The sequence below is a fragment of the Rhinolophus sinicus genome, linkage group LG01, assembly GCF_036562045.2.
Source record: "Rhinolophus sinicus isolate RSC01 linkage group LG01, ASM3656204v1, whole genome shotgun sequence".
Taxonomy (NCBI): Eukaryota; Metazoa; Chordata; class Mammalia; order Chiroptera; family Rhinolophidae; genus Rhinolophus; species Rhinolophus sinicus.
This window is the reverse complement of record NC_133751.1, coordinates 126,029,563-126,043,167: the sequence shown is the minus strand read 5'-3', so window position 1 is coordinate 126,043,167 and position 13,605 is coordinate 126,029,563. Positions and strand designations below refer to the sequence as shown.

The 13,605-nt window shown below is 42.3% G+C and overlaps 1 protein-coding gene across 8 annotated transcripts in view; it reads right to left on the bottom strand.

Moving 5' to 3' along the window:
- Positions 1-13,605, bottom strand: part of MGAT5 (alpha-1,6-mannosylglycoprotein 6-beta-N-acetylglucosaminyltransferase) — a 322,695-nt gene that overhangs the window by 264,734 nt on the left and 44,356 nt on the right. For 5 of the 8 annotated variants that reach the window (XM_019731135.2, XM_019731136.2, XM_019731137.2 and 2 more), the window contains exon 2: positions 11,220-11,269. The exons of the other annotated variants lie outside the window; for them this stretch is intronic. The gene's annotated coding sequence lies outside the window, so the exon portion shown is untranslated. The remainder of the gene's footprint in view (positions 1-11,219; positions 11,270-13,605) is intronic. 8 annotated transcript variants of the gene reach the window in all.

Sequence of the window (13,605 nt, the reverse complement as noted above, 5' to 3'; positions counted from 1 at the left end):
ACCAGATCAACAGGAACAAGGAATTGCTTTACCAGGCCTGCTTTCATTCTCTTTTATTCATTTTTCTGAAATACCTTAAGTGCCCTAACAGTGGTGTACCTAGCAAAGGTGACATCCAGGGCAGTTCACTATATAACATACCTCCTACATATGACAAATCTCCAGCAACGATCGTGCCATAATCAATCATTATATTCTTGAGTCCTTCTTTAGTTTTAAAACAACCATTTAAAAAGAATGTGCATTTTAAAGTTACTTGTAAAATCTTTCTATGAACTAAAATAAAATATGCACTTACCAAACATTATACCTAGGAGTTCCACGCTCTCGGTTTTAAATTTTAATCACACAAAATCTCCAAATGGTCACACAGAGAGAATTTAAAAAAACTCAAGTTCCACTTCTTTGTCTTAAACTATGTTATCACTGTGTATTGCAAAGCTCTACTTAAACACAGGAAAATGTGCTATCATAAGGGTTAGGGTGATGCAGTGTGCCTAAAGCAAGCTCCAACAATTCTGAACTGTTAGGAACTTACTGTCAAAACGACAGGCAGAGCTCAGTATACATGCGTCAGGGCCAACTGTACGACAGAGAGTTCTCCAAATTAATCTCCATGTAGAATACAATGTTTATCAAAGGGTAAGTTAAAAAGAAAAGTGTACTAATCTGAGTGTGCATATGTAAATAATTAACTTAAATATATTTGATCATAATTATTATAAGCAGCAATTACTTAGAACTTAGACAAACACAAGACTTCTTCCCAGGAAGCATTTTATCACTGGCTTTGTTTAGAAATGCCCACACATTGGGATAACAGAAAATCAGACCTGCAGATGTCAGTTTTATTGTTTTTAGTCTCTACACACATGCACCACTTGGTAGCCTTACTTGGAGAGGACCGCTCTCATCGCTCCACCCATGGGAGGCAGCTGCAGCTCACCCAGAAGCAAAAGAAACAAACAAAAGCCTTCCAAAGACACAATATAAATGCCAAAGTTCAGACACAAAAGTTTTTGTGCTTCACACACTAAGACAGCCCTTCAGTTAATACTGAGAGGAGAGCCAGGTTTTTCAGCCTCAGCACCACTGACTATTTGGGCCAGATCATCCTTTGTCGTGAGGTTGTCCTGTGCATGGGACGATGTTCAGCAGCATCCCTGGGCTCTACCCACTACATGCCTGTAACATCCTCCCTTATTCTCCACCCAAGATGTGACAAATGTCTCCAAGGAAGCAAAATCACCACCAGCTGAAAATCACTAAGGTAGAGGTTAGAACACACAGTAAGTCCTCAATGTCATCGATAGATTCTGTGAGTTTAAGCAAAATGATGTATGAAACCAATTTTATCATAGGCTAATTGATACAAACAAGAGTTAAGTCACTATAGCATCCCATCAACGTTATTTAATGAAACAACGCTGAAAAAAGGATGTTATTTGAGGACATTCGAGGACCTGCTGTACACAAGAAATCAGGCATAGCGATCACCTTGTAAGGGATGACTTTTTTATAGTATCTTCATAACTCCTAACATCTATTCCTTCTTCAAACACACACATTTAAATATGCAAGGGAAACTAAAGAGATAAAGCAGGAATACTGTTTAGGTGAGAAAGTATACCACTGAGAAAGTGTGAGCAGCCCTCTCAAGTTATTGTATTTTATATATAAAGGTATTTTCTTATTTTCAAATATTTCCCTAATGAATAGAAAAAAATTAACATCTTTCCAAAAAAGATCATTTGAGACCATGAAGGACTTTCTCTAAATGTGGAAATGGTCTATGTAAAGAAAATATTTCTGGTCCCTCGCTTGGAATCACTTATTTTCCATAGAATTCTAACTTTCTGTGGTTTCTTCAGGTCAAAGCAGAATGGAAGCAGCAAATGAGAACAGCGGCAGGAAGGGAAACGGACAGTCCCCATGGCCTCAACGAGAGCCGCCTCAATATTGCAGAAGAGCCAGGGATTCAAAGACAGGAAACCTGCACTTGAGCCTCTGTTCTACCACTTTCTCACCCTGAGACCCTGACCAAATCACAACTTCCCAAGGCGCCACTTTTTGTTTATGAAATGGAGGGTAATGCTGCTGTGGGAACTAACTCATACAAAACACATGGAGGTTTTTATACAGATGTCAAATATATTATCTTTATTATGGGATTATACACATCATGATTTGCAACCAGAGATAAAGACCCTGCCAACGGGAGTCTTACTGCTGGAAATAGCCCTAGGCTTGGTTCCAGAAGCATCAACAGCAGGTTCAGAAAGAATATAAGGGAGTTTGAAACAGATATAAAAAGAGTAAAGAGTGAACAGTGGGGAGACAAACTGCCCGGTTCTGGTCCCACTGGATGACGTTGGGCAACTTTCTTGACTTCCACATGCCGCAGTCTCCACACACTGGGGATAATAGCGAACTCAATTCTCATTAGTCACAGTCGTTATATTGTATGAAGTCACCACAGACACTGAATTAGTGAATAGTGAACCCGGGAAAACACAGGGTTAGGTTCCTGCAAGCCTCTGGTCAACACATTTTTGGCAACTGATCAATACATAAGCACGTCCTGTGGATGTTTCAGCGTTGACACTTTAATACCTACTGTCGATTTATGAACATTGAACTCACAGCCATAACACTATAACTCATGCTTGAAGAAGCTAATCTAACACATGTACTTTCTCCATAAGGCACATTACAGCCTTCCTGCATTTAGGAACACTAGACAGCACCTTAGCACTATGTTTAGGGATCATTTAAACAGTGAAATGAAGAAGAAAAACTCAAAAATGCCCCCAAAGTGGTACTAAACAGACCACAAAGAAGACACTTACTTACAGTATGAAACCTGAAACAAGAAGGCAATAGTCTTCTTGTTTGACCTTGGCTGCAAAAGTGCCCATCAGCCAACTCAGATTTTCCTCTGCTCTGTGTGTATCTTGTGAGTGGTCACAAAAGCCCTGTAACTACTGATTTCAGCATTACACATACATTTTAAGAAGCAGGCAAATTTGCAAATACAGAATCCACAAATAACACTGATCGACTATATCTGCTTCACAGAGTAGTTCTGATGTTTAGTGAATTAACACTGGCAGACCTCGGAGATGTTGCAGGTCCACTGGCAGACCCCCGCAAATAGGTAAGTATCGCAATCAAGTCTGTCACACATTATTTGGTTTCCAAGTGCATATCAAAGTTGTTTACACTATACCGTATTCTATGAAGGGTACAATAGCATTATGTCTAAAAAATGTACATATCTTACCTTAAAAATACTTTATTGCTAAAAAAAAATGTTAGCCATCACCCAAGCCTTCAGCTAGTTGTAAACTTTTTGCTGGTGGAGGGTCTTGTCTCAATGTTGGTGAAAATGCAGGATCTGTGAAGTGAAATAAAACGAGGGATGCCTGCACAGTTAAAGCACTGAGAACACCGCCTTCCTAGCACACAGTGAGCACTCAGCAAATGTTATTTATTATTGGGAAGTCAAATATGTAAGATATCACATGGTGTAAAAAGCATAACAAAATTATGGGGGGAAAAAAGAACAAGGTGGCAATAGAGAACCACAGAGGCAGGAATACAGCATGGAAGAAATAAAAAACCGAAACTCATAAAATTTCTTTCCTAAAGCCTTCTCTCAATCTGTTTATCTTCCTTCCTGTTCACCAAGAAGTTACACTCCCCATGCCAGCCATCTACCTTTTTGTTCTCAAATCCATTCTCTGCATACCTTGTCCTTTTTGCAAGTTTTCAAAGGAAACAACATTTCCAGACTCTCTTGCCAAATGGTTTCCACGTAGGGTTGAGCTGTGGAAGGCAGAAGATGGGAGGGCAGGCACGAGGGAAAAGCCAAGATCTCTCACTCCCTTTCCATATATATACCCAGGGCCATCTCCTCCATTGGTGCAGCTCTTTCCAGAGGACCCCCACTTCCCATTTCTGATAACACCAGTAACTCCCATCCCTCCGGCAGCCTTAAGGGTAGGACATTTTCCTGTGGCTGGAAATCTCTGGGCTACCACACACTCTTTTTGGTATCTCACCTCTCCCATCATCTACATAGCCTATTTCCTGTATAGGTTCTCTTTCCAAAATGCCTAGTCCAGTTCTCTTGACTGACATCCTACTAAACACTGACTCCAAAAGGATGCTGCCCCCTGCCATTCTTCTGCCAAGAACACCCCACCCCCAACACACATACACACACAGCCCCTGTCCCTCCCACAAATCTCACGTCATTTTGACTCTCTAGCTTCTCTGAATTGAGAGCCAGTAAAGGTGGTGTTTTTGTTTTTAACTCCCAGCTGCAGGAAAATATTAGGTTGGTGCAAAAGTAATTGCGGTTTAAAAGGTTAAAAATAATTGCAAAAACTGCAATTACTTTTGCACCAACCTAATAAGTGTACTTATAAAGATGTTAGAGCTACTTCAGCTTTTTATCAAGTTACATTACCTCTGCCACCTTTCAACATGAACTACTTACTGGCTGTCCCTGCACCAATGGTTCCCTCTGCTTAAGTAGCATGTTCTTTTTAAAGACTAAGTATTATGCTCATCTCATAAATACCTTGATTTAAAAAATAAAATCCAAATGCAGCCTATGGCAAGTGTCCAATTTACTCTCATAGTCAGCAGTGGCCACTCCTGGCTGCTGACAGCAACCTGCGTAACCACTATCCATTAATTCTACAGCAACTTCCATTCTCTTTTCTTTCCATTACTTCTTACCCCAGTACATAAAAAATGTAATACCTGACTATAATCACAAGCAGGCCTAAACGAGGAAAAAATGAGTTCATTTGGATAAAAGAATGCAACAGTGAACAAGATTCTGATAAGTGAATCAGAGAAGCAGAAGGGCGGGGGGACTCTGGGGAATGTTCACTGCTCACTGCATCCACGTTCTCTTCTTCTCCCTGGACACACAGCTAGACTACGCTTCCCAGCAAGGTGCGACCAGGTGACTGAGTTTTAGGCAATGGAATATGAATGGAGAGTGACACTAACCACTGCCAGCCATGCCCAGTCAAAAAAGTCATCCCACACTGGCTCCTCTGTCTATTCCTACTTCCAGTGGGCTGGAATGACCATTCCTGCAGGGTGATCCTGGAGGGCCTATGTTCAAAAAGTCAGGGCCCATTTATATTTTGCCTTGTTCGCTAAATGACTTCTTAAAATGGGTCATTTCTCCCCATCCATCACCATGAACACAAAAAACACTTATACTGGGTGCCAAATAACTATAGATATAGACAGACAAACACACGAAGGTCCGTTTGTTACAGAAAGTCACTCATGGAGGACAGGCACTTTTCAAATGAGCTGGTCACATCTGTTCAAGGTGGCCAAGGGATTACAAGAATTAATCCCCAGCATGTTCCTTCCAGAAGGATCTCTAAAAGGAGATGCACTGGGATGAGGGGCTCAGGAATAAGCACCTGTTGTTCCTGGTCCCACGTTTCCTGTCAGGGAGAACAGTACCGTGCTGACTAACCACCACTTTGTAGCATAAAAACCAAGACTCAGAGAGACCAGGGTGGGCCTCCCAGCATATGCGGACAGAAACCGAGCTGAGACCCCCACCTTCTAGGTCAGAGCTATCAAAAGCGGGGGGGGAGCAGGTCAGGGGACAGTCCACAGAGTGTTTCTGGTCTATGAAGAGATAAGTACCAAAATTGAGGGTAAGTGTTGTAGAAATGTTTATAGCAATTTGATAGGATAATTTATGTTTCTGAATCTAATAATAAAATTGAAGGCTTATTATTTTGGACTTTACTTTTTTTTATCATTTTTCTAGTAATGGATTTTGACTGTATCAGACCATGATAGCTCAGAATTTTTAAAAAAACTGTTCTGTTTCTCTGGGCACCCCAAGTCCCCAAACTCTTCAGCAAAATTCCCAGGGCGACTGCACTCCCTTCCCCAATTCTTCCTGCCTCACCCTTACCTGGGCTCTCAATCCTCCAGGCTCAGCCGCTCCCTCTACCCTTCCTTTCAAAGTGGTGTCTCTCATTAAGTGAGTGGTGGGGACCTGTCCACAGGCCCCTCCAATGCATGAGCTTTGAGCGCTGACTCCTGCAAGCCATCTTGAGGCTCAGACCAAAACGAAGAGTTAAGGGAACTATCAGTCATCCATCAACACAGTTAAAATAACACAGGCTCTGGTCCCAGAAAATGGCCACGGTGAAAGAAGAAGTGACTAGAAACCTGTCAATGGGTCTTACCTACGTTAATTAACCTGAGAGAGAGCCTCAGCCTGCCTGACAGATGCTGTCTATCCATCATTCTAAACCTGAAAGGCAAAGCGAAATGAACTTCACCTCTCTCCTCCAGGGAGCTGGACATACATAGAGAAATCCTATACCGGCTAGGGGAGAAATGAGAGGATATTTACAAAGCACGTCATCTGTGGGTGGCATCAATTATGATGAAGTATTACGGGAAGAGACTAGGATGTGGAGATAGCATTAGCTCTGCCAAGCAGGACCGACTCAATTGCCCATTTTAACTGGAGAAAAGGACTTACATACACACACACCTCCTTGAAACTGAATGAGGAGAAAAACCGACGGCAGTGATCGCAATGACATAACAGAATGAAGAAAGGAAACTGGAGCTCAGTGCGGACCCACGTAGCACCACCTCTCCTTGGAGACTGGATATGCTGGGGCTTCGTGTAGGTCTGGGTTCCACACAGACCACAGTTTTTACAACTTCCAGGGTCAAAAGGACAGTACGTTTCACATAAGCCCACATAAGCCTCTTTCATAGTTAGTCATAAACATACGCCACCAGCAAGATCAGAAAGGCAGGGAATCTAGGGGGAAGTGCATGAGTACGTTTTCTCTAAGTCTCTGTACTTCTCTGGATACTTGAAATATTGAAAAGTTTTTAAATAATTCTTTTCAAGTAAAGCCAGAGAACAGATGCAAGACGCTGTTTTGAAACCTCTTGCCATGAACTGGGAATTCTGATTAGATCCCGTCAAAACCAGTCACGCCTTATGAAGACAACTGCTCTGCTGCTCCACGTTTGGCCTGGTGATGAGACAAGCAGCTGCCCAAAGCCCTGACCTCTGCCCAGCAGCCCCATCTTTCCCTTGGTCCTGGAGGGATGCAGGGTTGACTCCACAGTGCTCCTCTAACAATAATGGGCAGCAGCTATCTACACTATTTGGTTGGTGCAAAAGTAATTGCGGTTTTTGCAATTTTTAACCTTTTAAACAGCAATTACTTTTGCACCAAACCGATAGAATGCAGCCTTACGGACCCCAAAGCACTTCTTGGGCTCTGAGAAAGAGGACTGAGATGGTGTACGAACATGTACCACCGGCAAAGGGCCAGAAAGGTGACAAACATTCCGCAGGTGACAAACATTCCGCAGCTGACAATCTTCCCAAAGCCCTTGGCCACCATCAGGCTGGCTCTGGAGCCTGTTCCTGCCCCACTCCTGCCTCGCAAGCCATGCACTGGACTTAGCTTCACAGCACACAGACGAGGTCAGGTACTGATTATTTCATAAGACGTGACCAATGTCCTGGGAACCATAGGGAGAAATCTGACCACAGGCAGTGAAGGCGTTCAAAACGTCATTACCTTTAAGTCCCATATTCTGGATTTGCTGATTAATGTATTTCAATATCCGCACCACAAAGATAAAAACATAGTCATAGGGTCGGCCCGGTGGCTCAGGCGGTTAGAGCTTCATGTTCCTAACTCTGAAGGCTGCCGGTTCGATTCCCACATGGGCCAGTGGGCTCTCTACCACAAGGTTGCCAGTTGAATTCCTTGAGTCCCGCAAGGGATGATGGACTCTCTCCCCTGCAACTAAAATTGAACACGGCACCTTGAGCTGAGCTGCCTCCCGGATGGCTCAGTTGGAGCATGTCCTCTCAACCACAAGGTTGCCGGTTCAATTCCCACAACGGATGGTGGGCTGCGCCCCCTGCAACTAGAAACGGCAACTGGACCTGGAGCTGAGCTGCGCCCTCCACAACTAAGACTGAAAGGGCAACAACTTGAAGCTGAACAGCACCCTCCACAACTAAGATTGAAAGGACAACACCTTGACTTGGGAAAAAAAAAAAAGAAAAAAAAGGCCTGGAAGTACACAGTGTTCCCCAATAAAGTCCTGTACCCCTTCCCCAATAAAAACAAACAAACAAACAAACAAAAAACATAGCCATATGCCGCATAATGACATTTCAGTCAACAGTCCACATATATGACAATGGACCCATAAGGTTATAATGGAGCAGAAAAATCACTATACCTAGTGACATGGCAGCCACCCTAACATCAGCGGCAATGCACTGCCCTCGTGTATGTGGTGATGCTGGTGTAACAAACCTACTGTGCTGCCAGTAGTAAGAAAGTCTAGCACATACAATTACGTACAGCATATAATGCTTGATAACGATAAACAACTATGTTACCGGTTTATGTATTTACTATAATTTTTATTGTTTTAGAATGTACTCTTTCTACTTATAAACAAGTCTGCTGTAAAACAGTATGCCGTGTTACACTGGCAATAGCCTCATATGTCTCCTGTGTACCGTGCATGTTGAATGCATCCTTTTCTCTCGTGCTTGATTTAGTCTCGTGTTGTTTTGTACCGTAACATGCTGTACAGCCTTGTGGCCTAGGATCAGTAAGCTACACCACCTAGCCTAGGTGCGTAGGAGAGTGTGCCCTCTAGGTTTGTGTTGTGTACTCTATGATGTTTGCTCAATGATGAAATTGCCTAATGATGCATTTCTTGGAACATATCCCGCTCATTAAGTGACGCATGACTAAAATGAAATAAACTTTTTCTACCTAAACCTTTTCTCCTTTACATTTATTAGTTCAGCTCACTATGTTGCCATGGGCCAGGTTCTGTGCTAGCCAGTGGCGGCCAGTCCTAGCCCTCAACAAATTAACAGTCTAGACAGGTCCACAGTACATAAAACGCAGTCCAATTTCATTCTGTCCTTTCTCCACTTTCTTTGGCAGTATATGTTCACATGATCTACTGGACTAGCTTTGGTTTCCATTTTTATATTCACCAAGAATACCGCATCTTTCTCTTCCAATCATATGTCAAGAAATGAAGCTTTGGAGCTGGTTCTTTCAGAAATTAAGGCATTAAAAAAGCAACAACAAAAACAGGTACAGGATCTACCAACCCATTTGAGAAACATTTTGGGACATAAATTTCACAGTAATATCTTCTCTTACTACAGTCTCAATGGTAGTCAGAGTTAAAGAGTCTTTTATTCTCAGAAGCCAAAAGTCTTCCTGATCTAACTGACTCATGTGGTTACACATAAACCTGAGCAGAAACGCAGGACAACTTCTTCCTATCTAAATCGGAAGAGAGATGATTTTACCCGATGGGCAATGGACAGCTGCTTCTCCACTTTCGGGAAGACTCAACTATTTCCACACTCCTGGGGGTCGCCAAAGTGTGTAGAGGCCATGTGCTTTATATTCTGAAGGCTTTTAAAGGATTATAGGAAATGCAAACTCATCTGTGATGTGGCTATCAAGTTATAAATGTCAACGACAGCCAAGTCTGCTGCGTTGGGAACTCCTCCAACAACAGGTTGACAACAACCTAATTCGACGGCTCTGGAGGAGGCTGACAGACAGCTGCTCTTTCAGTAGTGACTCCTAAAGGAGCCAAGAGGCCTCTCCAAAGGCAGCTAGGTATGGCGTGCTGAGGGGAGGTGACAACATATTTGATGGCAGATAGACACAGGCCAGGAGTGCCACACAACGCCACTATATCTGCCTGCTCCATGAAGGCTATCAACCACACACAGTGCAGAGCTGAGAGCAGGAGGGAGGTACAGACATTGCCATAAAAAGAATCACAGCACAGGAAAGGCACAAAGATGCTCTTCCTTCCCATAGCATAACCACAGCAACTAGGTATCAGGGACCAGAGACCCAGCTCTGAGTCTCCATGCCAGCCTGCTACCCCCATCTGCCATGCCTGGCAACTCTTGGAGAGCGGTGAACAGACTTCCCTATCGGCCAACACTAAACTAATCTCAGAACAGACCCTTGAAGATGGACTGCTCAGTTGGCCAGTCTCTCAAATGAAGTCCCACTTCCATTAAGTGATGTGTGTGGTGTGTGCGTGTGCACAGGTAGGGTGGTGGATGAAACATGCTTGTTGTGTCTCAGACAAAATCCCATGTCTTTAGAGATTCTAAACCTCTCTGAGGTTCTGAGGTTCTGAAGGAGACACTTCCCGTTTCTCTGATTTCTCCTATTAGGACAAACTCTCAAGGTGATACTAGAGAAAAGCCTCTGATATAAGTCACATGCTCACATGATTTTCCAGTTCTAATATTAAGGCTTTTATTTGTCAGCTGCTGAGTTGCTAGGGAGTTTTTTCTCCTGTGATGCTGTTTTAGAGACAAAGTTTGTTCAAAGGCCCACATACATAAAAGAAACAAGAATTAGGAGTGCTCAATATTTCATTCGGTTGTTAGCCACATAACCTTGACACCCAAATCCTATCAGCCGGTGAAATCCAAATATTCTGCTTCCAAGTTGAACATCTGATGTACCAAGGTAACTCTCAAGGGTAGCCTGTACAGTGGTTTTAGGCCCTACAGACCATTCAGACAGGGAAATAAGGACGTATTTAGCAAATTGCTTCCTTCATAAAATATATTCTTAACTTAGGACTCTAATAAAATATAGTCCTTGAACAATGGTTTGCTGATAAAGACACAGATTGGCCACTGTGCAATCTTTATGAGTCACACTCCAGCTCACTGCCTTCACTTACATTCACATGGTGGTCATCTGTGCCAGGTCTGGGTGGGGCTGCGGTACAGGGGCCAGCCCTTCTATGTAAGGGTAATTAGCCATAATCAAGCTTAATAAATCTGTGTTTGATAATGACTGAATAAATAAATGGCTTTCTGCTCCAGTCTCTTTACTAATTCTAGACAGTTGAAATATCCTTGCCCCATTATGCCAAAAGATCGAGTCCACCAGCCTTTAACCAGACAGCCAGAGACATCCTCTCAGGATTGGGCTGCAATGGTAGAGCCCTGCGTGGCCCTTTGGGACTACAGTATATGTATTTTGATGGTTTCAAATGCTAACATCTGACTATTTGGTCCTCTCCCTCTCAAGGGCAAATATCCTGGATTGTGCTTAGCTGGGTTAGTATTTGCTTACTACAGTACTTACATGGCCTAATGGATCCTCCGCCAAGGTCCGCTGTAGAACAGTAATCACTCCTGAAATCACAAGGATAAAGACATATTTAAGTTTCTTCTCTTTAAGGACTTGATGCAAGAGCGTCTATGAACTTTGCTCCTCCCAGTTTGGAACCCAGGTGCCTTTTAAGATAGCCTCTCCCCCACTCCACCCCAACCCCAAAAAAGGATTCCTAAAAATAGCTAGGTGGGAGGCCCTATCACTTCAACATCCAGAGGCATTTGTCTAAAAAATTGTGTGATCTCACTCGCTAGGATCCAAATCCATCCGTTATTAGTTCAGCAGGAGCAAGGATGCATTTGGCCAAGATGAAGCATCTGCACAAAACTGCTCTTTGTTCCAAATCTCAGGAGGCATTAAACCAAAGCTTTTCCCAATCCTAATGCTTTCTGGACTCAACTACATTCATATACACACACAGTCTCAAGTATATGTATACACACAATTTTAAAAACCGATAGCTAGCTCTCGTACAAAAAACTAAGGCGTTTACAATGAGATAAAGCCAACTGAATTACATGCCTGTTCAAATATAACATTACTTATAGCTGCTTCACCTTGAAGAATAAAAAAAGCAATGAAAAGCCATTTTAGAAACATATCTAGTATGTGCTTCTATATAGTTAATATTTTCCCTCTATAAAACACCTTTATAAAAAAGGAAAAACATGTTCTTTAACATACACACACACACACACACACACACACACACACACAGTGCATTTCTGATCTTTGAGGAATTTATCAGCAGAGAATTATGAAACTGAGAGAGCTCATTGGGGAGGGAGAGAAGAAGAGAGGGGAAGTGGGGATGGGGGCACTAAGGACCACGCTGCATAGACCCATCTTCATGCTGACTACCCACAGGTCTTCTAAGACTAACCAAATGGTCTACCTTCTACCTATGGACCTCATAGAACATATACCATTTTCTGCTGGAAAATGTCTGAGAGATTTGTTATTTTTAATCCAAACAAGCCAATTCCCTCTTTATGGTCTGCAGCATATACCTACCCTTCACAGCATTCACATGTTTGTCTGTGTCAACAATCTCTGAGCAATACCAGAGGATTACACACTGGGGCAACTTGGCAGAGCAGGCTCAACCTACAGTCATTCCAAACCCACCATCTCCACGAGACACTCGGGCCTCAATAAATGCTTACAGAAGAAGCATGGAAGGTTGGAAGGAACTGAATCAATGCCAGCGATCATGTGGCTGCCTTTTTATACCAGCTTTCTGTCTGAGATAGCTTTGAGGTGAAGGAATGATTTTTGAAACTAGATGCTCTTGATACAGAAAAAGCTGCTAACTCCAGTAAGTCTTGTCATCAAGATGTATTTTGAGAAAATAATCCTAAGCATCTCAGTCAACACGCCTTGTGCAGCAGTATAGACTCATAAAATGAATACCCACATGCCTCAGACCTAAATAATATTAACTTACTTTCAATGTTTTTACTCCTTTCTGTACCTTGTAATGGCATCACGTGCAAGGGCAGTAGGTGACTACTTATGACTCATACCAGTAGTAACAATCTAAGATTAAAAAAAAAGTTCATGATGTACCAAATCAAAAAACGTTCTTTACCCTTTACCTCCCCTGATGCTTTCAAGTGTGGATTTGTTTTTCTTTAATAATACACTAATTAAGAACTCAATCTTGATTTTACCTTAAGAAACTGATAAGCAACTCCCTGAGTCATATGAAAACCATTTTATTACCCTTGGCTGTATATATTAGCAAAATTCATGGTCACCAAGAAACCAAAAGGCCATTCATTTCTATACTCAGCAAAGCTTTAATGTTCAACTAATCTTAAAAATCATTTCCTGCGGAGCCAAGGATATAACATTAATGAAAGTTTATAGTCATTTCTGGCTGTGCCTGTAGATAAAGAAAATGTTGAAGGAAGTCCTTTGTCCTTCCTAATTTTCAAAACAGCACCACTCCACAGCTTGCATCAAGATTTCACCCAAAAGTATCTTTTCGAGGGATTAACAGCCTCCCTTCTTGGGCTTATGTTTTGATTTTTCCTCCCTTTCTTAATTATACCACAACTCTGGAAGCATTTGTAAATAGAGATCATGGGAATGCAATCCAATCTAGAGAGAAGAATAAGGCAGCAATCACAGGGGACAGACAGTAAAAGAGTAGCTAGGAAAAACTGAAATCTTATTTTCAACCAACATTTACCCCTTTCATTTTATATTTTGGATAAAAGGTATTACAAATGGCCCACAGACAAAATAATCTACTTGATTAACTGCACTATAGGGTGGCATTCTGTTACAAATCTGCATCTGAATTTCTTGCCTATACCTCTCACCCCCATTCAAAGCATCTCAAAGGCGC